The 27,943-nt window shown below is 47.0% G+C and overlaps 1 protein-coding gene across 6 annotated transcripts in view; it reads right to left on the bottom strand.

Annotated features, from left to right (window-relative positions):
• The window catches only part of LOC111865986 (afadin), a 211,199-nt gene that overhangs the window by 163,705 nt on the left and 19,551 nt on the right, over positions 1–27,943 (bottom strand). Inside the window, exon 2 of one of the 6 annotated variants that reach the window (XM_023854438.2) lies at positions 12,849–12,938. The exons of the other annotated variants lie outside the window; for them this stretch is intronic. The gene's annotated coding sequence lies outside the window, so the exon portion shown is untranslated. The remainder of the gene's footprint in view (positions 1–12,848; positions 12,939–27,943) is intronic. 6 annotated transcript variants of the gene reach the window in all.

The following is a 27,943-nucleotide window of genomic DNA, read 5'->3' as shown; positions in this document are numbered from 1 at the left end:
GGGGGGGGGGGATCACAAGGATACATTAAACAATAAAAATAAGTATAGGCCAAACTTGGTGTGACTGTCAACTCTTTACTGCAACCACCTGCCCACGCTGGTTCCTCGCTCGCGGATTTTTATACGCTGAAGATGCAGGCGATACATTCCTCCGAAACGTCGGTTTACACAATATCTATATGGCGCCACACCCCATAAGACGGCATTCTTCATAGTCACCGCCGTGAACACCCCAATCTTAAATCTATAAAAGACGTTTGGTCGCAAAAAAACAAAATGTTTACCTCATTTCTGTAAGGAAAGCTTACATTCTTACGCCAGGAGCATCAGATGCTTTGGTTTCGAGGATTATTTCTGTCTGAGAAGAGAGAACACTACGTCAGGAAGAGCTTTATCCTCTAAAGGTTCGTGACAATGATCTATTTAAGATACCCGCTTCAGTCATCCGGCATAAGTTGGGGGGGGGGCACACCCATCCTCAATCAGTGAGCCAGTGATCGAGACCAGCTCCTTCTAATGGTCCCAACTGGGTGGGAGCCTTCCTCCTCTTATACCTGATGAAGGAGGCGGATTAAGCTTCCGAAACGCTCTATATTTAAACGCAGTCAGGAAAGCCGTACATCCTGCTCTTCAGCAAACATCAGTACTTGACCGTCACAACACAGAAACGGATATCTTCAAAGCGGAGATAAACTAGACGCTATGGTGCCCCTTACTTGTTTACTGTAATCAGGTGTATGCTAGATGTTTCGACCTTTACTCAGGTCATCATCAGGTAAATTTCATAAAACATAAACTTACGTGGCTCGAATTTAGTTGCCCTAATACGGATCCACCTTGCAGATACCCTCTTGAGGGGCCAATTCACGCAACAGGACGCAATCCACAAAAACATCAGCAGGGCCAACAAACGGGCAGCGCGCGCAGCACGTGCAGCACGCGGAGAAGAGCCCAGAAATGCGTATAACATTTTAATCGAGAACCAGGTGTAAATGGAAGGATAACATTAACAAGAAGTTCTGGGAAGACGTAATAGCCTACTTCTTTTTTATAAGACGGCACAGAAAACGACAAGATCAAGGGCGATACACAGACACACCGACAGCAAGGGGTTACAGACAGGCAGACGGCAAGGTGATCTCATAAGCCTCATTTTAATTTTTTTCGAAATAAGAAAAGCAGGCTTCCTAGACCAGCTAAGAGATTATCAGCTTCTCGGGCTTATGTACCAATGGTGTGAGGAGTGCAGGATCACGAAGGGTACAGGAGCGCGAGAAGGTCGTGGCCCACTATCAGCATTTGCATGGAGACAGCAGCACGGCAGCCCAGAGGACCGCGTTGCCATGTCTCACTTCTTGCTCATACATAGACCAACTCAAGCAGGGTCTGGGGTTCACAGAGCGGTGGTTATGAAAGTTACCTTTCGTATAGCACGTGGGAAGACAACCGACGTTTCGGAGGAACATGTCGCCTCCATATTCTGTGTCAAAGAATAAGCCGGTGAAAATCATCCGATGTTTCTGAGGAGCGTGTCGCCTCCATCTTCAGGGTCAAAGAAAATTCTAAAGTCAACGGACGTTTCGAAAGAACATATCGCTTACATCTTCATGGTATAAGATATGGATGTTTGCTACCTGCTTTCCCGCTTGTTTCTTACTCGGCTTATTTCTCGATCCTGAAAATGGAGTCAAAGTTTCTTCGAAACGTCGGTTGACTCTCGAAGGACTACATGTACACAGCGTTATATTCCAGCAAATAGAACACTTAAAAATAACCTGTAATTAATAACAGACAATTTATTACGCAGTTCAACCCGGAAAATTTGCCATTGCACGCAGAAATGATCTAAACCCTGTGTTTTTATGTCTCCATTATATATCAGAATGCAGAGACACATGGTGAGAAAATATTTAATATGCAAATGAACTTCACCCCTCCTAAACGCTGGGGAAGCAAAACTGTTCAAGAAAGAGCTTCGCCATTTCAAGCAAAAAGGTACACCGCGTTCTCTGTTCCTGTCCAACAAAAGGACTGGTTTCCAGTTTTAATTGTAGGAACTGTTCATGCCAGGTGCTGCCCCCTAGACCAAGGGGGGGACCTCCTGGGCGTGACGTCATGCTCCGTGAGTAAGAAGGGTATGTGGCAGCAAACAAAAACTATAAAATATTATTGTACAATAGAGCGCGCACTTTTCCATAACGCGAAACACATGGGTGGGTGGAGGAGGTCCATTACTGCACACGAAACATTTTGTAGGCTGAAATGAAAACGATTAATGTACGATGCAGACATATTTACAAACATTTACGGCGACCATCGTCGCCACACCGGTCTCCATTTCTGTTCAGGGAATGAGATAATATGGTGGTTACAAAAACAAGTAATTCCATATTATTTTATTTCGGCTAAATTAGTCGAACGAGTAAAACGAGTTTCAGTTATTACCGCAAATACAGGGAAATCAAACAAAAAACTGTAATTCACTCCCAAAATAATGTTGGTAGCACTGAAAAAAAACAGGCGTTTTTATTACTGTATGGTTCCGTCACCACAATTAGTTGAACATATATACATTACCTACACACAGAACATAAGCACACATTACAACCAAGCATGCCTTTAGTGGGATTCGAACCCATGATCCCAGAGTTCGAGCGAAGACAGTTGTTCCTCAGACCTCGCGGCCACTACTTCTCAGAAAAAAACCTGATAGCGCCGGGAATCGAACCCGGACCTCCAGATCTGCAGCCAGGAACGCTGACCACTAGACCATAGAGGCATAATGCCTTCAAGTTACACGTGCCTGTAAGAAGACGCTACAAATCGAGTGCATCTCAATGCATACACTGAACTAAGCTTCCATTATTCCCTCCACCCCCCGTTCTCTAACGTCTGTATCCTGAAGTTCATTGCTCCGAGGAATCGAGAAATATCCGAAACGTCTGAATGCGAACGTCATAACAAATAGCAGGAATAGAGGCCCAACGTGCGATTTTGCCTGCAAACTTTGAAAGGCCAGGCTCATGAACTGCCATGTGCAGAGACACTGGCGTCTGCATGCGGACAGACAATACAAGAGACAGGTGTCTGCCTGGCACGGTACAATGCGTGAGAACGGGAGCAGCGAGCCCTCTCACAGGGGCTGTACAACTACCCCCAATGGGCGGTCTTCTACAAACAGAATAATGAGAACTTCTACAAGCGATTTCTTTCATCCAATGCCTGTTGTGTCTCGGCGTTCTCCGGAGATATGCATGGTTAATCCTGTAGCCCCTCACCTGACTACCCGACTGGCCAAAATATTTCTCGAAAGTTCACTGACGTGTATGCCAATATCTTCAAAGACCAGCTTTAATATCATCCTCCCACTCGCGCAGATTCCGTTTGTGAAGACTGCGTATGATTACGTCACATAACACCGACCCGTTTGTGGCGACTAACATGCAGCATCCTCAGCTACGTTCATACCTACCTTCATGCAAAATTCCGTACATACAGTCACGTTATTGTTACAGACTCCACAAAAAAGAAATTCCAGCCACAAATGCAGGAAGTTTCGCACCGTCACCGGCAGAACTTATTCAAGCAGGGGGTGAAAAATTGCGTTCTAAGATCCACATGCTAATTATTTCTATTTGGCATAAGGAAAAATTGCTTGATCGGTGGAAGAAGTCTATTACTGTACCAGTTCACAAGAAGGGTGATAAAACTGAGTGTAGTAATTATCGGGGGATATCAACTTCATACAAAATTTTATCCAATATTCTTCTCCCAAGGTTAAGTCCATACATAGATGAAATTATTGGGGATCATCAGCGTGGGTTTCGACGTAACAATCAACTACTGATCAGATCTTTTGCATTCGTCGGACACTGCAGAAAAAATTGGAGTACAGTGAGACAGTGCATCAGCTCTTTGCAGACTTCAGGAAAGCCTATGATTCAGTTAAGAGAGAAGTATTGTACAGTATTCTGATAGAGTTTGGGGTACACATGAAACTAGTTAGGCTGATTAAAATGTGTTTAAACGAAACGTATAGTAAAGTCCGTGTAGGTAAACATTTGTGTGATAAATTTCCTATCCAGAATGGTCTAAAACAAGGAGATGCTTTATCGTCACACCTTTTCAACTTTGCTTTAGAATATGCAATTAGGAAGGTCCAGGGAAACCAGGTGGAACTGAAACTAAATGGGACACATCAGCTGTTGGTCTATGCCGATGATGTGAATCTACTGGGTGATAATGTAGATACTGTAAAGACAAACACACAAACTTTAACTGACGCAAGTAAAGAGGTTGGTCTAGAAGTAAACACAGAGAAAACTAAGTACATGTTACCATCCGTGGCCTCGCCCCATCTATCTCAATGCTGCCAACATAACTTTCGGGCAGAATTTCCTACACTTTTTTAATATTCCCTTACATACTCATATATATACACGCACTTCCGTGGCGTATCCCAAACGGGTGTTCTTCAAAACTGCAAACACAGAACTGAATTATAGGTTCCACTACAAGAAAAACGAAACCCCGTTAACTCTTGGAGAAACCAAGTTCTGCCAACTAAACCCTTTTGCATTTAGAAAATAATCCACATATACGCCGACATGTGGACGTACAAAACGCGAAAAGCCTTTGTGATAAAGTGCAATAGACACACATCGCCCGCGCACACGTGTACAGTTTTAGACCAGTTTATTTACAGAATCGCCTATCAAGTCAGAGCTCAGCCGGCTGATATAAACCAAACTTGGCACGGAAGTAAACACGTGAAACGAGTCTCTCCGCTGATTCTCGAAATGTAAACACTGGTTCCTGCGTTTCGTAGCTTCCTGTGAAGGTTTTCTCGATAAACATTACACGTTCCTCTTGTAAACGAAACAATAGAATAACAACTGCATTATGACCATGGCAGAGGCTGATTTTATCTTACGAACCTACATATTTCTTGCATACTGAGCTACGTAGGCCTACATTTGTATCTCTCCTTTATCTCGGTGCTCAATGGATCCTAAAAGGGCTTGACATAACACTGATCCTTTCTGCGACTGCGGACGCGCTTGCACGAGGACGCTCCTCCCGTGAAGACGCGTCGCGCGCCGCCCATAACGCTAAGGCAACTCGCCGTTAGGCTGCGGTTCGAACTGTTACTTTCATCACGACAACCGGGCGCGCTCTAAGGGGTAAAAGTAGTCAAAACAGAGTGACGATCAACAAAATGTGGGCCATTCGACCTGGGCGTGGGGTTCATATTCGCTTTTCTAAACATTTATTTATGGTCTACGTGACAGCGCTGTCAGTAGCGCGGACTAAACACACCGCCAAATGGTATATCAATAACTAAACGGAAAATGTGTTACGGCAGAGGGCCCAGTTAATCTAGTGCCTCCAGATCGGAATTCGAACCCGGGACCTCCCGACACACTATCACTTAGCGGAGACGTTCGGTCTCTTACAAACCCAAGAGTGCAGTAAGTTCAGGACCGGACGTGGGAACTGAACCGATGCCTGCAATCTCTTCGGAACTTCCAACATTCGGTTCCAGAGCAGCTGGGTGCTTACCGACTGCTCAAGCAACATAAAAATAACACCGCTTGGGCGACAGCTCCTCTGGTGTGTGAACGTTCCTTAGAATCGCGGTTATGCAGTCAGCCGAACTGTTTTCGCGGCTCTGAAATATCGGACGTAGTCTACTTCAAAACTTCACAATGTGCAGACCTATTCCACACCAAATATTATTCAGGTCATCAAAGATGATGTGACGGGAGGCAGAGGTGCAACTAGCATCAGAATGAAGACTGCATGGAGTCCAGGAGGAAACTCTGAAGAGACGGGTTCACTTGGAATTCTGATACTGTCACGTATTCGGGGTTTGCGTGACTAATAATAACGGGTTCTGGATTCGATGATTGGATTTACTGGCACTTCTTTACAAGTACAACGAATTCTGACAGCTCACAACCAATGAGCGTCTACGACTCGCTCCATTCCTTATTGGACCACGAGGGTCTTCTCTTCCAGCGTGACGGATCACTGCTCACGCACTGAACTGCCCTGAACGACGTCTGACTGGCGAATCCTCCTACGAATGAATTACGACTCTATAACTTCAAGGCGGCCGCAATATAAGTCACCATGTCAAACATTTAAGTGTCTTCTGTTGTCATGGCAATGTCTTTGTTTAGCGACTTGCTACGTAGCAACGACTCGTACGTTGCTATTCGTTGCAGCAGGAATATGATTTCCGAGCCGTTGCTCAGCAACGGATTATTCCGTAACAATATTAAAACTGATCTTAAAGAAACAGGATGCTCGATGGATTCATCTGGCTCAGGATATGGTCCAGTGGCGAGCTCTTGTGAACACAGTAATAAACTTCCGGGCTCCATATAAAAGTGCGATATACCTAGACCAGATGACCTACAACACCTTCCTACGAAGGACTCTTCTTGCTGATCAGTTACTGTTTTAATCAGGAAGAGATAACAAAAGCTGAGGACATGTACACCAATTCCAAACCCAAATACGCCAGTTCAAAGCGAGGGCGCATTTACTGGCCGTTTCGCAACATCGCAGACGAGGTACCCCAGACACCCCCACCACACTTCCTTTGCCCCGTACGTGGCGGAGAAACAGCTAATAATTCTAAATTCGCAGTTCAATAGGATTCCTTTTCATCGCCTCTGACAACCCTCAACGCTTGTACTGTCCGTTCCATCGGTACCACGGCCCCACGGCAGTTGTAACGCCGGGCATGTCAACAGAAAGATTGATGATGCCATTTAACGTGTGGTACGACGGAAAACCTCTCGACATCCTCAACGCCGATGCTTGTGTGCAATCTCTATTCTTGTACACTCAGTACCAGGCGTTATTACCTTAAACATGGTACTCTGTAGATCAAAGCTGTGCTGAAGGTGCGACCGAAACACAACAATAACAGTTTTGTGGCCATAATCCTCTACTGGTCGCGGTGCAAGGGCCGAGAAGGCTTACCCCTCATTCATTCATCATGTTGGCCACTGTCCACTGCTTAACGTATACCTGATATTGACGGCGTTTCGGGAGTTGACTCTACGCCCATCGCTGAGTGATTAGTTCTCATTATACTAAGAGTATGTTAATTTCATTTTCGTCTTGAATATGAATTCTATCTCAAATAATGGAAAATGTCTAACATAATATACAGTCCCAGAAGTAACCCAGAAACAACGACCTCGTTGTGCCCTACATTTCGATATACAGTAAGGTAAAGCTAACCCTGTAACGGGCTGCGGAGGCCCATAGGGTTGTGAGACGTCGAGGCTCCCACATTTTCTAGAAAATCTGCTGACAGATGGCGGTGAAGCGGCCTTACCCCTCCCCCTCACCCCAGGAAGATTCCTCGTACTCATTTCTGTTAGAGGATGAGTCGACCCCCGGGCCATAGTGCGGCTGTAAGGATTTGGTCAAGTGAAAAATCTCTTGTTTTAAGCCCCAGATGGGTACTTTATTCCAAGACAGACTGGCCGACTGACTGTCGGTCGTAACATAAGACTCAAGACTCAGACTGGAGAATTGGGTCGAGTTCTGGTCGGTCGGCATTCCAAGGCGACTGAACAAGGAATGGCAAAGACTTCCTAATGATTCGAAGTGACAGCGCCTATGTTAAAATCCGTTGCCAGGACACGATAGTGAAGACACTGTAAAGGCCTAGCCATTGTTGAGATCTGTTACCTAGCAACGACTAGTGTAACCAGACGCCGAACGCGTTATGTGTTATAGTAATCTTCAGAGTGTTATAATTATTTGTACTTAAGACTTGTGAGTATCCACTATATCGAATCATCAATCCAAACCCCATCTACAAGTCACTACTACATGACAACATATAGGTAACGTTTTCCCTGTGCTTAATTAAGCACCACGCCATGAAGGCGTATGGTGGAGTGGATGTATACATCCATATTTTTTTGACCTCAGCACTAGTTGGAGGTGTGTGGTTAGCTTCATGCACCGACAGCTTTACCCAGGGGGGGAAGAGCCCCCGGTACCCGTTGGATAGGAGGTTGGGTGGACCCCAGTACCGGTCAGGACGACATGGAGAAAATTGACCCCACCGGGACTCGAACTCCGACGCCTTGGTCGTTCATCCCGTAGTCAGTCGCTACGCTATCCCGTCTCATATATACACAGAGACACACAATAGGCATATACTCTTATATACACGAGCTTGTATGTGCGTGAGCGCTACAGTATGTAACCGGACTCTCTTCTCAACCGCCGACAAATAAGCAGGCATGGTTTGTACGCAATTGCCATCACGGAGTGTTAATCCTACACACTCATGACAGCCGAGTGTATCCATGTTCGCCAGCAGACCCACTAAACCACGGCCGCTGCTGCTTCATAATGAATTAACTAGACGCCTTAGGGTCAAACACAGTCACTCACAGCTAGCAGAACCAGAGAGTCCCTGACCATGTCCCTCCCCACGGCGCTACATTTCACGTAGACGTTAAAGCACCTATCTCGTGCTTCTAAGTGTCCCTTATCACCACCTGTCACCTACCCGAACTGCACGCCCAGCCCATCCTAACTCGCTACTCGCTTACGTGCTCCACCTGGTACAAATAATTTCCTTGCAATTTATACAGAACTGAGGTTCGATCCCTGGTCTGGTCAAGTGGGATTTATGGTGGACAAAGTGGCGCTGGGGCAGGTTTTCTCCGAGTACTTCGGTTTCCCCTGCTAATCTTCTTTCCACCAATTGCTCCACAATCATCCTCACCGATCATCTGGGGCTGGTGCAATAGGCCAGAAGTGGCCGCGGTACAAGGGACTTAGACCCACCCCACTTGCAATATAAGAAATATATATATAGAGAGAGAACTAAGGTTCTCACAGCGGTGGTAATGAACAGTTCTTGCCGTGTAGTCCGTTAAAGTCAGCGAACGTTTCGGAGGAACATGTCACCTCTATCTTCAAGGGTAGAATAATAGCCACGCAAGAAACTAGCCTGAAGCAAGTAACAGAACTTCTTGATTTCTTGCTTGGCTTGCTCTTCGACCCTCATGATGGCGACATATTCCTCCGAAACGTCGGCTGATAACTTTCAACGGATAACAGACAGAACACTTCTATACAATTTATGTTCTTGCATCAGAGTAAGAAATCGCGTCACTGTTTCTTGTATATTTTTTTTATTGCTAGTGGGGTGGGACTAAGTCCCTTGTACTGCAGCCACTTCTGGCCTATTGTACCAGCCCCAGATGATAGGTTAGGGTGATTGTGGAGCAATTGGTGGCATGAAGATCGGCAGGGGAAACCGAAGTACTNGAGGAGCTGCAACTCCTCCCCGCGACTGCATCCGTTCTGCGGTGGTATGACTCACGGCAAATTGCAGCCGCGGCGCGCACTTGATTGTACGCACTGTATAACTCATGGCAGTAGGATATATGCATTTCTGGTCAGCCCTGGAGTGCACGAACACATGGCCCGCATTTTACTGGGAGACTGTAAACTTGATATAGTCCTGCAGGATTTAATAGTTCCCTGAACTTCACACTTAACGGCTGTTCCGTTTATAAAAGATAAAGTGTGCCATTTCTATTTCACACACAGGCGCCCCTATTCACAAGTAGAAGAGGGGCCCTTGTTGAACGGTACCCGCACCGCGCCCTCCGGAAGGCGTGACCTACAGCTTGTAAACACAGGAAACTGTAACAGGTACAAACAAAATGGCACTACAACCGTGGTTCCATATGAGACACACAGCAAAAGCCCAACTTAACTGAATTTGCTTTCACCGCATCATTTATCTAAAAACAAGAAGGTCTGGGAAGAACTAATAGCCTACTTTCACTTCACTGTAATTCGAGCATCTGCTACGACAAGCAGACAAGAATAACTTCAGGGTGTATGCGCAATGAGGGCAACAAAACAAACGGTCGGGGAGACTTCGGTGTTCGTATTTAGCGCCTACAGCTTCTGCTACACACGTTGCTAGGTAACGGGCGGTAAACAGGTCAACAGTACCGGGACCATCACTAGGCAACTGCTCGGTAAACGGGTTCCCGCGGCAACGGTCGAGGTACTGTTGGGCTATAACAATGAAAACGATCTTCACTGTCTGCATCCTGTTGTGTTATCACGATTGTCCGTATTTGGCATAGAACTTTACATTCAACGACACGAGAACTTTAAATAATTGAAAATTTGGAAAGTTTTAAAATTAGAAAAATTCTTGCAACTTCGTGGTGGTGGCGAGTACACTAATATTGATCCGCAAGAGATGTATTTGATGCGACTGCCTGAAGATGGTCCCATCCGCGAACCGAAACGTGTAGCAACTATCAAATAAAACCAATGTGCGCAGTTCGATTGGTTTATTTTTATTTTTACTGCTGTGTTGATGGCCACACACCACCAACTGAAAAGGTGTTTTCTATGTGGTTCGAGCCGAAATTTTATAAGCAGGATCAGTCGAGTTCGGGAGTTGAAGTTGTCAGCAGTTCAGTAGAGCGATGTGACGTGAGTGAGAGAGTTCAGTTGCAGTTCAGCTAAAAGTCAGCTTGCACAGACTAGGAGACAGCAAGACGATCTCGCAAGACTTCTATTTATTCCTTTTTCCAAAGCGAGGGAAGTAGAATTAACACGGCTGTAGCCGAAGCTTCCAGTGATTATCACGTGATGACACATTCACCCCGCCCATGTGTACTTATGAGGATGTCAGTCGATATGGAATTCCGTATCTCTTTTGTTCTGTTTCTTTGCGACCGGTAAAGCACTGAACGGTAGGATCGCTGGTGAATAACACGTTCGAAAGGATCGGAAATAAAGCAAGCTGCTGTGGACTAATCGAGTTCGAGGGGCTGAGGAAACCATGAAGAACTCGTTACGACAGCCTGTGACCGGGCCGAGATTCAAACCGAATGGTACAGACACCAAACTACTACTACTACTACTAATAATAATAATAATAATAATAATAATAAATTATATTAATTCTTTATTTGCGTGCTACCTCAACAGCCCAAAGGTCAAATAATAATACATTTAATAAACAATTTGTGAGGATGTGATCTGAACTGAACTGCATAGGAAGGTGTGTTCAACCGAAGGGCTGATGTCCAATTACCGAACCTCGAGATGTCACACCCCAGAAACGCCACAATATGGTTACTCGTAACTTGGTGGCCTTGCTGAACACTGTCACCATGACGCTGAAATCACAGTTCCTCAGCGAAACCGACTGTACTCCCACTATTTACCGAACTCTGCAAATATTTGTCGCTTCGTGTAGCATCAGTATGCAACTATTGATATCCACTGGAATTACAGACGCCTGTTCGTTAACCCAGCCCTTTGTTTCACTGCTGAGGCCGTGTGGGTTCTCACGAAAACACTGCTTTCCCAGTCGAGAAGAAAACAATAAGTTCTGGGAGGAACTAACTGCCTACTTTAATATCTGATGCGGAAAGTAGCGTAGCCCTATGTGATGAAGTCAAACAATACAATCTGAGAGGCTTCAGTGTGGCTACAATTTACGAAGTACGCAGCTGAAACGGCCTCAGGTGGCATGACATACATACCACGTTCATGAAGACCGGCTCAAGCATTCAAGTAATGCTAAGGTTGTGGCCGCGCCACAGCTCAAACGGTTAGTCGCTGCCTTTCCACCGCAGCGGCCCGGGTACGATCCTGAGTCTGGTCAAGTGGGATTTGTGGTGGACAAAGTGGAGCTGGGGCAGGTTTTCTCCGAGTACTTCGGTTTTCCCTGCTAATCCTCGTTCCACCAATTGCTCCACAATCACCCTCACCTAACATCTGGGGCTGGTACAATAGGCCAGACGTGGCCGCAGTACAAGGGACCTAGTCCCACCCCACTAGCAATAAAAAAATGCTAAGGTTACTACCTCAACAATCTGAAAGGCTCTAATGTTGGTATTACTGGCTGGATGGGTTTATGAGGTATACGCTGAGATGGCTTCAGGTGATATGTATGGCATACATACCAAGTTTCGTGAAGATCGGTTCAGGCATTCAAGAGTTGTTAGGGGACACACATATACAACACAGTGATCTCATAAGCCCACTTTCCTCTTTCTCAAAGTAAGGAAAGTGGACTAAAAACCGGTGCAACGACCCTGCACATATTGTCTCATATACGAAAGACTTTCACTGCGATACGCCACTGCTGACTGCTGGATACAGGACAACAATGAAATCCATCTCACCGGAAAGCCGGTTCACACACAATCTACATTTTGCATTTGGACCCCTAATCAGAGTTCCGTTAGGAGATGGTCTCCATAAATAAACTAAATTTAATCAAAACTGTTACAGCAGTCCTTATGAAAATTAACATTTTGTGCGCACTGTCACAGAAGTCTCACAGATACAGCCTATAGGGCATACAGTGGGCTGCGCTTGCTGTGATGGCAACAGCTGATTCAAAAAGCAAATTAAGTAACGCTTAACTAACTACCAGGCCACGACGACGTATGGGGGGGCGAGGTACAGCAGCAAGTATTCCCAACATCAGCATCAGATGGAGATGAATGGTCAGCCTAACCACTCGGCCATTTAATCCCCAAGAAGAGATTAAGATCAAATTAAACTGCTTCAATGTTTAATCAAATTCAACCCTGAATATTGTTATTGCTTCGCTGATATTACACAACTGTGGCGGATGTTCCTACATTTCTTTCTTCCTAACATTCAACCGAAACGTCCCCTAAATGTTCTGAGACAGACGGAGCACGAGCAAGTTTATGCTGTATATATATTACATCCAGTACTGTTCGCCACTATATCGCATCGAGTTATCGATATTAACTGGCCTCCCCACTTTCCTTTGCACTTACCTACGCTTTTCGTTTTGTTGCATATTCCTGCCGAAAATTCTTTGCTACGATCGGAGCTTTGGCACCTTTCGTAATCTTCAGGACACTCACCTGAAACATAAACAACATAAACATAACATACACATACAAGGTCATGAAGAGCGTGCAGTGTTAGGACCCCCATACACACACAGTTTGGCCTCCAGTTCGGCCTGCACAGTTGAAGACTGAAAGGTAAAACTGACGTCAGTGCTGCGGCCGGCCGGCCAATCGTTTGGACTGTTGGCCTGTGGGAAACCCGTCAGTCCGTCAGTTCTGCCTGCAGGACCGTAGCACGTGACGTGTGTGACTCAACATTATAGGCTGGAAGACCGTGATTGTGGCATGAAGCCTGCCGCTTTATCTGCGCGTGTATGGGGAGGAAAGGGAGGGGGTAAACTGTCGCAGTTTTGCCTGTAAGGTCGATCGGAAGGCCAAACTGTGTGTGTATGGGGGCCCTTAGGGCGGCCGCACACCAACTGCGTCAAGACATGAGACAAAAGACGCGGTTTTTCTTCATTCGTGATTAGTCAGAATCATGACTCAGACCGGTGTGCGACGGTTTTCATAATCTCATTCGTTTCAACTGTGCTCCTTGTGTCTTGACTGTGAAGGCGCGTCCACATTACTCGCGAGCATAGCGAGTCACACGAGCACGAGTAATGTGGACGCGCCTTAACACATCTTGACGTATGCCGGTGTGCGGCCTACCTTACTCTTGGGAAAACCTGTTGCGTACCATGACTGAAAGAAGTTTCTATTCAATTATTTGACTGTAATAACATGCCGACTGAGACTTCGAAGTCCGAAACACAGTCGTCACCACACAACTGTGGTTTCTACTCGTTGTCACACCTTGATGTAGCTGGGGGGGGGGCAGACAAGCAAACAAACTACATGAAGCAAAGTCCTTGAGAAGCCAACAACCGCTAAGCTACTTACGAATTTCCCAACATTTTACGCAAACAGAAGGTTCATTACCTGCCACTTGTCTCAGGCACATGGAGCCAGTCCACACACCCCATTACGTTCCCATCTACGTCTAGGTTTCCCTAGTGATGTTTTTCCTTTAATATGTACTCCGGTCCCATGCGAGCTACATGCCCTGCTAATCTCCTCCTTGGCTTCACCATTCTAACTGTGCAAATTTCTGTAGCCTCCTATTGCGTCATCTCTCTTGGGGGCCACCCTGTTCTCAAACACTCTCCAGTCTATGTTAATGTCAGAAACCAAGTTTCACACCAATACAAAACCACGCAACGGTAATGGGGTGTAATTAACAGTGAGTTACATTTTCTAAGAAAAGAACTTCGTATATTGTTGTGCCCCTGGGGTGGGGCCGGGATAGTGTAGTCGGTATAGAGACTGGCTACGAGCCGGAGTTCGAGTCCCGGTAGGGTTAAGAATTTTCTCTTCTCCACTTCGTCCAGACCGGTTCTGGGGCTCACTCAGGCTCCTATCCAATGGGTACGGGGGGCTCTGTCCCCGGGGGTAAAGCGGCCGGGCGTGAAGCTGACCACTCACCTCCAATTAGTGCCGAAGTCAAGGAAACGTACATCTATGCATTTCACTCCTTTATGGCATAGTGTTTAATTACTTAAGCACAGGGGCAACTTCTTTTTTCAATTTCCATATTCACCCCTACTGGGAGGCCGGTGCCAGTGGGGCAAGTGCTCTCTCAAAGGAGGGGAAAAGGGCGCCAAATAAGGCCACCTCACAATTAATGAAATATTATTAATCTAATAAGGCGGTTAATTGGCGCAATGTCTGACAAGCCGACCGAGACCCTCAAAACCAGTGACCCACTTACAGGCAAGCTTACTCACACGTACTGAAGAGCATGACGAGGCAAAATGGCGCCATCCCGTCTCCTTGCGACACAGCAAGACCTCCTCCCAGAATGTTTATGCCGTGTGCTAACTAAGTTCTTACAGACGCCCAAGAAAACGCCCTAAAATCGGCGATTCGCATTGGTTACTGTCCTTCCGTTCCTGAAACCTGCACACATACGGATCGCCACGTCCGCGGTTTTGTATCTTTTTGGGTCACGAAACGCAGCTTTAAACGAAAGAATGAAGGATGTGAGGCACCAGAGTCCTACCTCATTTCCGGTTCCGGTCACTGCAACCTAGTCCATTCAAATATTCGTACAATTTATAATAACTTTCCACTAAACCGGCACTCTTTTATTTGGCACTGTGTGCCATGGCAATGTTTTCATGTGAGTACGCGAAGTGCAAAGCTAAATGCGCTCCTCCAACTACTGCAGTTCAGTTCGCATCGATCTGATCAGCAGCTTTACAGGGTTCCCGCTCTAAGTCACATGAAAGGTTGGCGACCCTTGGCTTAGGGTAGCAATGTTACAACGAAGTGCGCAGGCCTGTCAGAACAGCGAAGGTGAAAGATCTCACTCAACTCAAACGCGAAGCACGGAGCACGGCGTCGGAGGGAAACTGTCACGTGACACACTAAACGATAAACATGCGTTAATGTTTTCTTTGTACAAAGCGTCATGAATTTTGCCTACGATTCATGAAATCTCCGAACATAACCCCACCAGCGGACATCTGTTCGTTTGCTGAACTGCAAAAGTAACTCGTGGAATTCAGGAAACGTGCCAATACAAAAGCCAGCTTTACCCTTCTGAAAACACTGGGCCACATAAGCTTTGTATGCAAACATTTTTACTGGATTTGCTACACTCAGCAAATTAGTTAGGCCAATTAAAATACGGTAAAGTTAAAGATATACTTAGCCGGTCCAAACAGTCGAGTGGTCTAAGGCATGCACTGTCTTCGCTCGCTCGGAAGCCGGGATCGTGGGTTCGAAACCCATTCAGGTCATGCATGTTCGGTGTTTGTGTTTGTGTTTGTGTGTGTGTGTGTGTGTGTGTGTATGTGCGCTTTTCTGTGTTTAAGTACAGCTAGAGTCTCAACTCGCTGAGACTTCATAACGGGGGGAAGTTTCTAGAACTGCTGAACAAATTCAGCTCTATCAGCCATACGTACTGCTATAGCAGTTCTGCACATAGAACATGCACGCATTTGTGTGTAGCCCCCACCCTCCCATCTAACCATAACATGTACGAAAGGAGTACAGGAATTCATACGTAGAGTATACAACGAATCTATGTTCACTTTTCGGCACCAAATCATGAATATGGATTACAGATTCGTTACAATTTCCAACTGTAAATACAAATTGGGCCGGTCACGGTACTCGAGCGGTCTAAGGCGTGCACTATCTATCTTTGCTCGCTCGGAAGCCGGAATCGTGGGTTCGAATCCCACTCAGGGCATGGATGTTTCTGTGCGTTTTTCTGTGTTTGTGTACAGGTAGAGGCCTTGCGACGAGCTGATCACCCGCCCAAGAAGTCCTACCGTATGTGTAGGATCTAGAAAAACCGAAGTAAACGGAGAAGTTCATGGAGGTAGGCCTAGGCCCACTGGGGCTGTAGCGCCAAGAAAACAAAAATACAAACTGGAAACATGAAAATTTGATGTCAACGGAATGTAAAGGCGGTTAGTTGCGGGACGCTACAGGATGCGCTGGCAGGAGTTCAAGACATGGGGCGAGCCTTCAAGTAGCACGCAATCTGCATTCACAGCACACACACTGCTACAAGGAGTTACCAAGGCAGTTACCAACCGAGGGCAATAATAATGCCTACAGCGGTACTGGTAGAAACAGGCACACGGGCTGAACTCAGGGCCCAGACGCTGTGTCTGCAGACCAGTCTCGTTCTGAACTGTGTGCCTTCACATGTCTGCACTAACATTGCTGAATTCAGGGCCCAGACACTGTGTCTGCAGACCAGTCTCATTCTGAACTGTGTGCCTCCACATGTCTGCACTAACATTGCTGAACTCAGGGCCCAGACGCTGTGTCTGGAGACCAGTCTCATTCTGAACTGTGTGCCTCCACATGTCTGCACTAACATTGCTGAACTCAGGGCCCAGACGCTGTGTCTGGAGACCAGTCTCATTCTGAACTGTGTGCCTCCACATGTCTGCACTAACATTGCTGAACTCAGGGCCCAGACGCTGTGTCTGGAGACCAGTCTCATTCTGAACTGTGCGCCTCCACATGTCTGCACTAACATTGCCGATAACGTGCCTAAGGGGACTATACTGCTCAAACTATACTCATATTCAGGTAAGTTCAGCGGTCTAGTGGTACAGGTACAAGTTAACCCTGTGCTCAACGTCATGAAGGCGCGTGGGGAAGTGGATGTCAGCTTCACGCCCCGGCCGCTCTATCCCCAGGGAAAGGGCACTTGGTACGCATTGGATAGGAGGCTGTGTGCGATTTGGAAAAAAATAAAATTCTTGACCCTATCGGGACGCGAACTCCGACTACGCTACCACGGCTCCTCGCGGTCTACTGGTACGCGTACTAATTTCGTATTTAGAAGGGTATTGCTTCGATCCCAACCATCAACACTAATACAAAAAAAGTACCCGACAGCTTTCATATAATTACAATGGCGAACAGAACCAACGCTGGGTATACCGAATACAGGCTTGCCTCACGCGATCTTCACACATGATATTAGCATAATCCATCGGCCAGAGTCACGAACCTTCACAGAAAGAACCATACAGTTAACTGCATGGTATGGTATTCCTTGGGCAAAAGGCTGCAATTCAAACGAAGCACCACCACTGCAATGCATCCCGAGCTGGTTCAGTGCGTTGCATGCCGCACGGTTAACGCCTCGCCCCATGAGTAACTGGGTCTCCGAGGTTGTCCAACGCAACTCGTGTGTGCTTATCATTATGGGGCACATGTTCCCACTCCACGAGTCGGGATAGCGACTGGCTACTGGCTGGGCGCCCGAGAGGCCAGAGTTCGAGTATCGGTAGGTTCAAGAATGTTTTCCTCTCCACATCAAGACCGACTCTGGGGTCAACCTAACCTCCTATCCAACAGGTACCGGGGGTAAAGCGGCCGGGGAGTCAAGCTAACAATTCAGCTCCAACTAGTGCCGAGATAAAGAAAAAGTGGATGTATATATTGACTCCCACATAAGCCTTCATGCCGTAGTGCTTAATTAGCTAAACATAGGGACAACTTTAACTTTATCTTCACCGGTTATCTCGAAAAACGTCAAAGAGCGGGGGATGCACTGCCTCCGTACGAATGGTGAATCTACGGAAATGAAGCAATTCTAGCCAAATGATGCCAATCAGATGCTGTATCTTTACAGTAAATGTCCGTAGTATAAGTAGTTGTGTAATGATGGTCACTACGTCGACTCCCCATTGCGAAAACTGCAGGCTTCAGTGGATCTGGGTTCGAATTCCGGCTCGCAGAGTGCTCATTCCGGACGATGTCTCTTGAAGTTTTCCCCAGCCCCTTACAAACGATGCGAGGTGTGGCCCCTTTCTTTCACGTCCACTATTCAGAGCATCCCGTTACATTCAACGTCTGCAGATGTTACAACGGGGGCACGCGGCAGCGTACTTGCTTGAGGCACTATGCTACAAGCCGGAATGCCGCGGGATCGAATCCCGATGAGGTCACTGGATTTTTTTCAATTTACCAAATCCTTGCAGCCGCACTATGGCCATGAGGTCGACCCAGCCTCTAAGAGAAATGAGTACCAGGAATATTCTTGGGAGCAAAGGGCGGCCGGCGCGTAAGGCTGATAACCTTACCGCCATCTATGAGTCTATTGTCTAGAAAATGTGGGAACCTCAACATCTCACAACCCTATGGGCCTCCACGGCCTGTTATAGGGACATCTTTACTTTCTACAGATGTTAAAAAGTCACGACATAAACCTCAAAACAAAAAATAATTCATATTGGTGCTCCATGCCGGCCCTCTTCCATTCAGTTACTCAATATAACCTTTTAACGTGCTTCCCCTCAATCTCCATGTACTCTCCCTTTCAGCTGCTACGACCGGGGATCGATTTCCAGCACATGCGAGAATGTTTCCATCTACACAGCGTCCATACTGCCTCTGGAGCTCGCTCAGCCTTCTATCCAATAGGCACCGGAGTCTCTGCGCGGGGACAAAGCGACCGGGACGTGAAGCTGACCACTCACCTCCATCTAATTCTGTGGTAAAAAAAATCGACCTATACCTCCACTCCCCCATACGTCATGGAGTAGCAGGCACGTGAAGCTGATGACTCACCTCTATCTAGTACCGTGATCAAAAACGGTGGAAATATACCTCCACTCCCCCATTCATCTTCATGGCATAGTGCTTAATTAATTAAGCACAGGGACCATTCTGTAAAAGAAATACTGAGGGAAATGCTACGTAGACCGTCCAAGGAAAAGACGGGGTACAATTTCAGTTACCTCGGAGCTAGATTTATCTAGGAAGGAAAATATTTTACATGCGGAACTTATCAGAGAAACAACTGCACTGCAGAGCGTTCATCTCCTCCGCGTTTCATAAGTGTACTTTCGACATTAAAGCTGTTGGGAGTCGTGGGCTCGGCGCGACGCGACAACGCACGCGTTGCCAGTAAACACTTCCCGCTGTGACGTAACAGCATAGCAGCCGCTGCTGCTGCTAGGGGCAATAGGCCAGATACCATATATATCTAAGGAGTGATACGCGAGAACGTTTCCCCTACATTGTGAGAACATTCTGAAAACGAGGCAGTACAAAATTAGGCGCTTTAAATGCCAAAACCGTACTCATTCGCGTATCTTTGAATAAAACACATATCAATCATCATGTCCAGTCGCCACTGATGACTCCCAGAGGTTCGTACACACCGTGTGTTACCGTATGGACACTAAGAGGAGGAAATCCTATGAAGTTAAACGACAGCGTCGCCAGGCACGGCTGGCTCGAAATACACGTGAGCTTATTTCAACGCGTGTAGTTCTGAGAGAGGCGAATCGATAGTTAAGACGAGCGTGTTTATATGCTTTCTGATTAAAATCGCACATAAATGGAAACAGGTGTTGAGGGAACTGCAGAATATGTGCGTCCTCTCTATAGGATAGTGCAATGTACCCTGGTAACGCGACAGCTAATTAATGGGTTCCGGATTAGATGGATCGATTTACTGGATATTCAGCAGCAGGAACAACAATTACTTGCAACACAATCTTACTGCGACTGTAACACTTCGTAACTACTAACAATGATAACACTCTGAAGGTTAGTGTAACTACACCACATAAAAACAGACTTCACTTCTGACTCCTGTTCTTCTTTTGTCTTCTGTCGCATTCTGTTTCCTGGAGTCTCATCTGCAGTAATCTCTAGTAAGGCCGCGCCATATCTCAAGCGGTTAGTCTCTGGCTTCCCACCGCGTCGGCCCGGCTTCGATCCCGGGTCTGGTCAAGTGGGATTTGTGGTGGACAAAGTGGCACTAGAACTGAATTAAGTTGCAAGTTGCAGAATACTGACAAGAAATGAATTAGGCTGTGAAAAGATGACGTCATGTGTGATTTGAAGTGGCAGCGAGACTGTTACAAATCCGTTGCCGGGATACGACTAATGAAGACTGAGAACCACAGTGTGCGTGTAACGGTGAAGTGGGAAGTGTGCAGAATAGCGATAGCGCTGTACGCCTGTAGTCCCGAGTTGTGTGAATGTATAAGGTACAATAAATCCAATCCAAAACCCGTCTTAAAAGTCACCCCAAAACGTGACAGTATACAACAGCCAAACGTTGCCGTCGAGCTGTTAACACACAATTTTGACAAGTTATTCGCGGTTCTGCTCAGTCTCTCCAGGCAAACTCTGCGACAGTACCTTCAAGTACAAAGCTACCGTGTTCATTTACAACCATCCTACCATTCTACGCTGTATAACCGCTTCATGTGAAGAAAGTCGTTAAACAAGCAAGCACCAACTGATCAGTCCACGTTAGCTTCCGGGCTCGGACACTCATTTCCCGGATGTAAATGCAGGCGAAGCGTGAAGCCGCCACCCACTTCTAGTTCATGACAGGTGCTTCAGTACGACGGTAAACCGAAGGTCACTAGCGCAGTATTACGAACGGTTAAGAGCCACAGTTGACTTCTGACAATTTAACGACGCTGTATCTACTGCAGCTTGGGAATACTTTTCTTTTTATTGCCAGTGGGGTGGGACTGCGGCCACTTCTGGCCTATTGTACCAGCCCCAGATGAGAGGTGAGGGTGATTGTGGAGCAATTGGTGGAATGAAGATTGGCAGGGGAAACCGAAGTACTCGGAGAGAACCTGCCCCAGCGCCACTTTGTCCACCACAAATCCCACTTGACCAGACCCGGGATCGGGAAGCCAGCGACTAACCGCTTGAGCTATGGCGCGGCCTATCGGAATACTAAGTATGCAAGCAAATGCAAGGATGAGATTGGCTGAGCATGTAGTACGAATTGGAGCTGAGAATTAAATTCAGAATTTCATTTCTTGCGTAATGTAACACGTATCCATACAATTTGCTGACTGTACTTCAAATTGGAAATTCATAAAGAAAATCTTGAGTAGGTGAGTGGCTTTGCTTCTCAAGTAACATTCAAACCTTACGGGGCTGCATGCCACATTATCATTCGCACAAGGAAATGTCTTTAATACATGCAGACAGTCGTATTTGGGTATCCTTTAACTGTTTTACTAGGCGTTCAATATTTTTTCTTTTTTTTTTGCGTAGATCTGTAGCGTTCCAGAAGAACAAGCAGACACATGCCAGTCGGGACACCTAAGAATGTGGAAGACCTACACAGGGCCTCAGGTGTCACGAGCATGCAATGCGCAGTACAGAAGTACTTCCCTACTGCGACACGACCTTCACAGACGTAACAGCCTGCTTCCCACAAGTTGTCTATTCGAAGCTGTACCAACAAACAGAATTTGTCATCTTCCTACTACGGCGCGCTGCATACGCTACAGGCGAGCGTGTGCGGAAACACATGTAGCGAAGAATTGTATATTCTGGTACATAACTCCGAGTAGACCAGTAAAAGTCAACCGACGTTTCGGAGGAACATATCGCCTCTATCTTCATTATCTAAGAGTAAAACATGCAAGAAGCACGCACATTTCTGCTGGCTGGTTGCATCCCTGAACCAACAACTTCTCCAACTGGAACTACTGACAAACTCTCAACTGAAAGTCAATGTTTGTTGTAAGAGGAACAGTTCTATTTTCTGGAATTTACTGCCATGTACTCCCATGCAAGGCAACCGACGTTTCGGAGGGAAAAGCAGAGCTGTGCTTGCTGCCTGCTTCACGCATTCCAAAGACAAAACACTGTGGATCTATCTCTCTTCATGAGGAGGCACTCTGCTGAGGAAAGGGACAACCTACGTTAGTTACCCTTGGTCACACTGCAGCGTGGCCAGCCGGTATAACATATGGCTAACAACTGACCGATCTACTGATTTGCGGGGAAAGTGTGTCTCACACACTGTGAGGGAGTTACAGCAAGAAGGCTCTTCAACTTCGGGTGAGGACCACCGCAGTGTCTGTCAGCCTATTCTACAATAAACGACATCGTTGAACTCTTCACTCAAAATCAGTTCGCTGGTGCAGCTGTTCTAACAAGACCTTCGGCGACGTACGCCTGTACTCTCAAGAATCGAACCCTGGCTCACACATACATAATCAATATTCCGTTCCAAAAGTCCACACCGGCTCTGGGGCCCACCCAGCCTCCTATCCAGTGGGTACCGAAAGCTCTTTCCCCTTGTATTGAGGCCAATTCTGGCCTATTGTACCAGCCCCAGATGATAGGTGAGGGTGATTGTGGAGCAAGCAATTGGTGGGATGAAGATTGGCAGGGGAAACCGAAGTACTCGGAGAAAACCTGCCCCAGCGCCACTTTGTCCACCACAAATCCCACTTGACCAGACCCGGGATCGGGAAGCCAGCGACTAACCGCTTGAGCTATGGCGCGGCCTATGCATGTACTTACGTGTGGGGCCAAATAAAAGGAGAAAGCCAGCAAAAATTTTACAGTTTGATGTCTGCAAGTCATGCGTTTAGGATCGTACGTCAAACAGATTAATTTTAAACAAACATGGAGTCTGACGTCATATGAGAGATAAAAACGCCTTACCGAACCACGTGGAAGTAGTTTTGGCTAACTTGGAATAGCTGGGTGGCTGAAAATGAGCCACAACCAATTCACCCTCCATAAATATGGGAACTGCAGTACAGAAACAGCTGACGCAGAGCTCTCACGGCTTCATATGGCTTCCGAGATTAACAAAACACAGCAATGCCTGCATCCCTCACTCGTATGATCACTTACTGCAAAACTAAAATCCTCTATTGCTGACAGCGCTAATCAATAGTGAAGGTGAAGCTATCCCTGTAATTAGGCTGTGAGACGTTCCGCCAGACGAACACATGGCGTAACTTCCTGCACGCCTCATGAAACAGCACTACCATAAACCCACGGGGTTAGGCGCCCGTTTCTTGCGCGGAAACTCAGCTTCAATCCCATGCGGCAGCACGCTTCTTCCAGAGTCAACTACTGTTCCGCTGCACAGTCACCCGTACGCACCCTCTGACGTGTGGGACGTCCCTCCCGCACAACCTCAGTCTCACTGGCTGCTTACAGAGGTAGGGCTTCTCTTTTCGCGCTTCCGAATCATACCGCAATTTTTATATAGGCCAATAAATAATGCGAGACGGCTTGTGGCTATGTGTGTTGCCTGAGGCCGCGCCATAGCTCAAGCGGTTAGTCGCTGGCTTCCCGATCCCGGGTCTGGTCAAGTGGGATTTGTGGTGGACAAAGTGGCGCTGTGGCGGGTTTTCTCCGCATACTTCGGTTTCCCTTGCCAATTTTTATTCCACCAAATTCTCCATCATCATAATCACCCGGGGCAGGCTACAATAGGCCAATCAGTGGCCGCCGTGCCGAGTGGACCCAGTTGGACTCCACCCCCCACTAAGCGAAATGTGTTGCCGGACAGCGTGTGAATGGCATGGAGTTCTCTCGCTGTTGTAGCTCACAGATATGTTCTGAGCAGCAACGTAACAGGTGCGCGGGTCAGTGAGGGACAGAAGAGTTCACGGGTGAAGATAGGAAATAAAGTTTCTCACTTCATTTCAGGGCTTAAACAATTTATTTGCAAGACCTTAACTAGGTGAACATTGAAACCAATGAATATATTTGTGTGTGTGTGTGTGTGGGGGGGGGGTCTGAGAAATTATAACAAACACTTCACTTTAGCGTAAATGATGTCTTGGATTCACGCAAGCTGACGCTCCACGGTCCCGCTCTTCGGAAGTTGAGTAGGCCTGGCGTGCAGTGACTGCTGTTACAGGATACCACGCCATCACCTCGGGAGCGAAACGCAGTGGGCGGGCACAGTTTCCCAGTTCGTACTGCGACTGACTATGGGCTCGACGACCAAGTGGTCGGGATTCGTTGCCCGGTAGGGTGCAGGCCGGCTCTGAGGCCCACCCATCCTCCTGTCCAATTGGTTCCGGGGCTTTCCCTGGGGGTAAGGCTTCCGGGGCGTGAAGCTGACCATTCACATTCAACTAGTGCCGAGGTCAAGAAAACATGTATCGCTACATCCACTTCCCCATACGCCTTCATGGCGTAGTGCTTAATTAGTTAAGCACAGGGACAACTTTACCTTTTTGCCTTCTGTAACAAGCACATACGGGACGGCGCTAAGCCCTGCAACTTACTTCAGCCGACGTCTACAGCTGCAGCACAATGAACGTGCTTCTGTTGCCAAAGTCGGGCGAGATCACAGAACACTGGGTCCCGCGAACGTGGGTCGCAGACAGACTGGACAGACTTATTCGTAAAATCGGCTGTTGTTTCCACTAAAGAAAATAATAGTTAATATTTTTTTAGAAATACGAACCAATTTTCGAACACAAATCTTGCGACCTAAAGTTAGACTGAAACTCGTTAAACTAATTAAAATGTGATCAAATGTTTATGTAAACCTCTGTATAACGTACGTGTGTTCTGAATAACCGGAAACACGGAGAGGCTTCGTCACCATTTTGTCAACTCTACTGAGTATACGCCATTGCGGGGGTGAGATTGGAACTGAATGGGACGAATCAGCTTCCAGGGGATGCTCACAATATCAGTGTAATGGGCGAAAACATAAATGTGTGTTGCAAGCTACTAAGGGAGTCCGTCTCGTCTCGAGGTACACGCAAAGAAAATCAAGACATATGTCACGTCATGAAAGTGCACATAAAGTACAAGACTTGTAGTCCTGTGGGGGGCTGCCGAAGTTTCGGAGAAACATGGTTACCAAAAACAAGAGCACGCAATGTCTCTCCCCCCCTCCCCTCTGGCGCTACAGCCCCAATTTGGGCCTAGGCCTACCTCCATGAAACTTCCCTTTCACTTCGATTTACTAGATCTTAGACATTCGGGAGGACTCAATGGACGGATGGTCAGCTCGTTGCAAGGCCTCTACCGGTACACAAACACTAAACATCCATGCCTTGAGTTGGATTCGAACATACGACCCCGGCTTCCGATCAAGCGAAGACCGCTCGGCTACCGTGACCGGCACAATGTCTCATTACAGATTAAGAAACAGCTAATGTATACTTAGAAAACGTGGCGGTGTTCACATATCTGCGGACAGTAACAAATCAAAATGAGATTCATAATTCTCAGGGTTGACACACTCGTGCATTTCCGGAGCTGGACATCTCTGCGCACACGAGAGAACATTCGTTACTTTCGCTGCTCGATTACAATTCAGGAAATGGCAAGCGCTTGTAGTTATGTTCGTGCCTCGTGGCCTCTGTGCGCGCCCCTCTGGCTCCACAGTTCAGTACGCATTCCATTCGCCAGGCTACAGACGCCCCACCCCGACATAACTCACTTGTCTGACCTGGAGGAATTCTCCACTAAAAACAAACTTTTTAAAAATATCCAGACGAAGATAAGAGGAAACAGCTCCATGAAATGGTCACGTTATTCTTGCTGCGAACTTGTAATCCTTGTAGTCAGTCTGAAGACACAGCTTGACCGTTTCTTGAAGATGTAAACTAACATTAACAAAATGCTAGACTTCTATTCAGGGGCTCCTCTGTTCGAATACTGGCTGTGACGCAGGCCATCCTGTTTTCGTGGTTCCTCTCAGTCCCTCCAGGCAAATTCCGGGGTAGTACCTCGATGTGACTGTTATCATCCGACGTTACACAGCCTCGCTCCTGCAAGCGGCATTACACAACCCACGACAGTCCTGGTAAGAACAAATGCGTAACGGTGCCACTGACAGGAGTCTCCCGTGGCCCGTAATCAGCTTCACACTCCGACCGCTTTACCCACACCCAATGGATACGAGGTCGGGTGGGCCGCACAGTCGGTACAGAAGCAGGGGTTCTGAGAATAATTCCTGCCTTTGCCCGTAACCGAGCCCCAGACATCAAGCCCGCAGTCAGTGGCTTTCTGACAGTGCGGGATAATCAGCACACGTATGAGTATATTTCTTTTCATACAAAAATCACTGACTCGTTAAGTATTTCAAAATTAATTTTTGTAGTTCAAAACATGTGTGCATCAGAGACTTAACCATCATCATCATCACGCTTGGTCTGTTCTGTCATCCTGAAGAGTACGTGGGTCCCACCATCCTAACGGTGGCCACCCCATGCCAACCGCTGTCATCAACAGAATTTCACCAAAGCCCGTTTTCAGTGTACAGTGCGGTCGCACTTTATGAGCGAAGTTTGAAATAATGCGAATTCATTCCTGTGAGAAAACTTGTCTTGAATTATGAGAGGTCTTCAGAAACCGGACTGGTGGGAAATTCAGATGTACTTGCACAGGACTGCAGTTCCGTAACGTTGTCTACACGATGTATACCACACAACATGGACTTCGTCGGCATCTGAGATTAATCACACGAGAAACACCGTGGCCAACCTCCGACCCCAAAGCGTCTCTCAACCTGAAGCATATTTTATGACCATTTCCAGACACGCAGTCAACCCGTCAGTTATATGGTGTAGAGTAAAGTCCAAGTAAAGTAAAAAATGGTCCATTATGACGACTGGCAAAGGTTCTGAAGAAAACAATTATGAGTGCATCCACTGGTACAGGCCGGGTGGACCTTTATCTCCATACGTCTTCATGACAGGTCTTGCCTTTATGTCAAGTCGAGATTCCTGCCAAACGCTTATCGACTATAAAGAAGTCAGTAACTTGCAGAAATTGAGCCATAGCTCAAGCGGTTGGTCGCTGGCTTCCCACCGCGGTGGCCCGGGTTCGATCCCGGGTCTCGTCAGGTGGGATTTGTGGTGGACAAAGTGGAGCTGGGGGAGGTTTTCTCCGACTACTTCGGTTTCCCCTGCCAATCTTCATTCCACCAATTGCTCCACAATAACCCTCACCTATCATCTGGGGCTGGTACAATAGGCCAGAAGTGGCCGCAGTACAAGGGACTTAGTCCCACCCCACTAGCAATAATAATAAACTTTGAAGTAAGTAAAACTACAGACATGACAACTGTGCATTGCCAATTCATGTTACGTATACCCCGAATTCCTATGAGGTAAAACTGGTAGCACTGTACACGAGCTGGTTCTGTCGGATACAGGGCACCGGTCAGTGTTCGGCAGAGAAGAGCATTAGTCATGAAATCTTAATCACATCCCGGCACGATGTGCTCCGAAGAGATCAGTACCCAGACAGCAAAGCACGCTGTACGCACCTCCACCACAGACTTTCAGGAGTCAGTGCTTCCTAACTCATTCCCTCCATAAAGCGTCTTCACTAGACGCCCGTCTCCTATGGGATCCACAGGTTCACTGCCTTGTTGACAGGAGCCAGCAACTGGTCCTGTCCCAGGCCAGTTGAATCCCACACCACCAAACCCAATTAACTGAAGACGAGTTTTAATATTGTGACACATGTGCTGACAGCTGGAAAGGCGGACCTGGGAAGAAAAGCCATTGTTAGGCAACGACCGATAAACATGACACCGCGTCACCAAATACGTCACCCGTTGATGGGCGACAGGCCATTGTCTGACTTAAAATGTACTTATAGCCTCTTCATCTTGTATCACGAGCCAAGTGGGGCCAGTCGGTGCCTGATCCACAACTCCTATGCGTTTCTTTTAACAGAATTTTCACTGGTGAAGCGCTGTCTCGGGAAGAAGCATTTTCAAA

This window comes from Cryptotermes secundus, unplaced genomic scaffold, assembly GCF_002891405.2.
Source record: "Cryptotermes secundus unplaced genomic scaffold, Csec_1.0 scaffold72, whole genome shotgun sequence".
Lineage (NCBI taxonomy): Eukaryota > Metazoa > Arthropoda > Insecta > Blattodea > Kalotermitidae > Cryptotermes > Cryptotermes secundus.
This window is presented reverse-complemented; position numbering and strand designations above follow the sequence as displayed.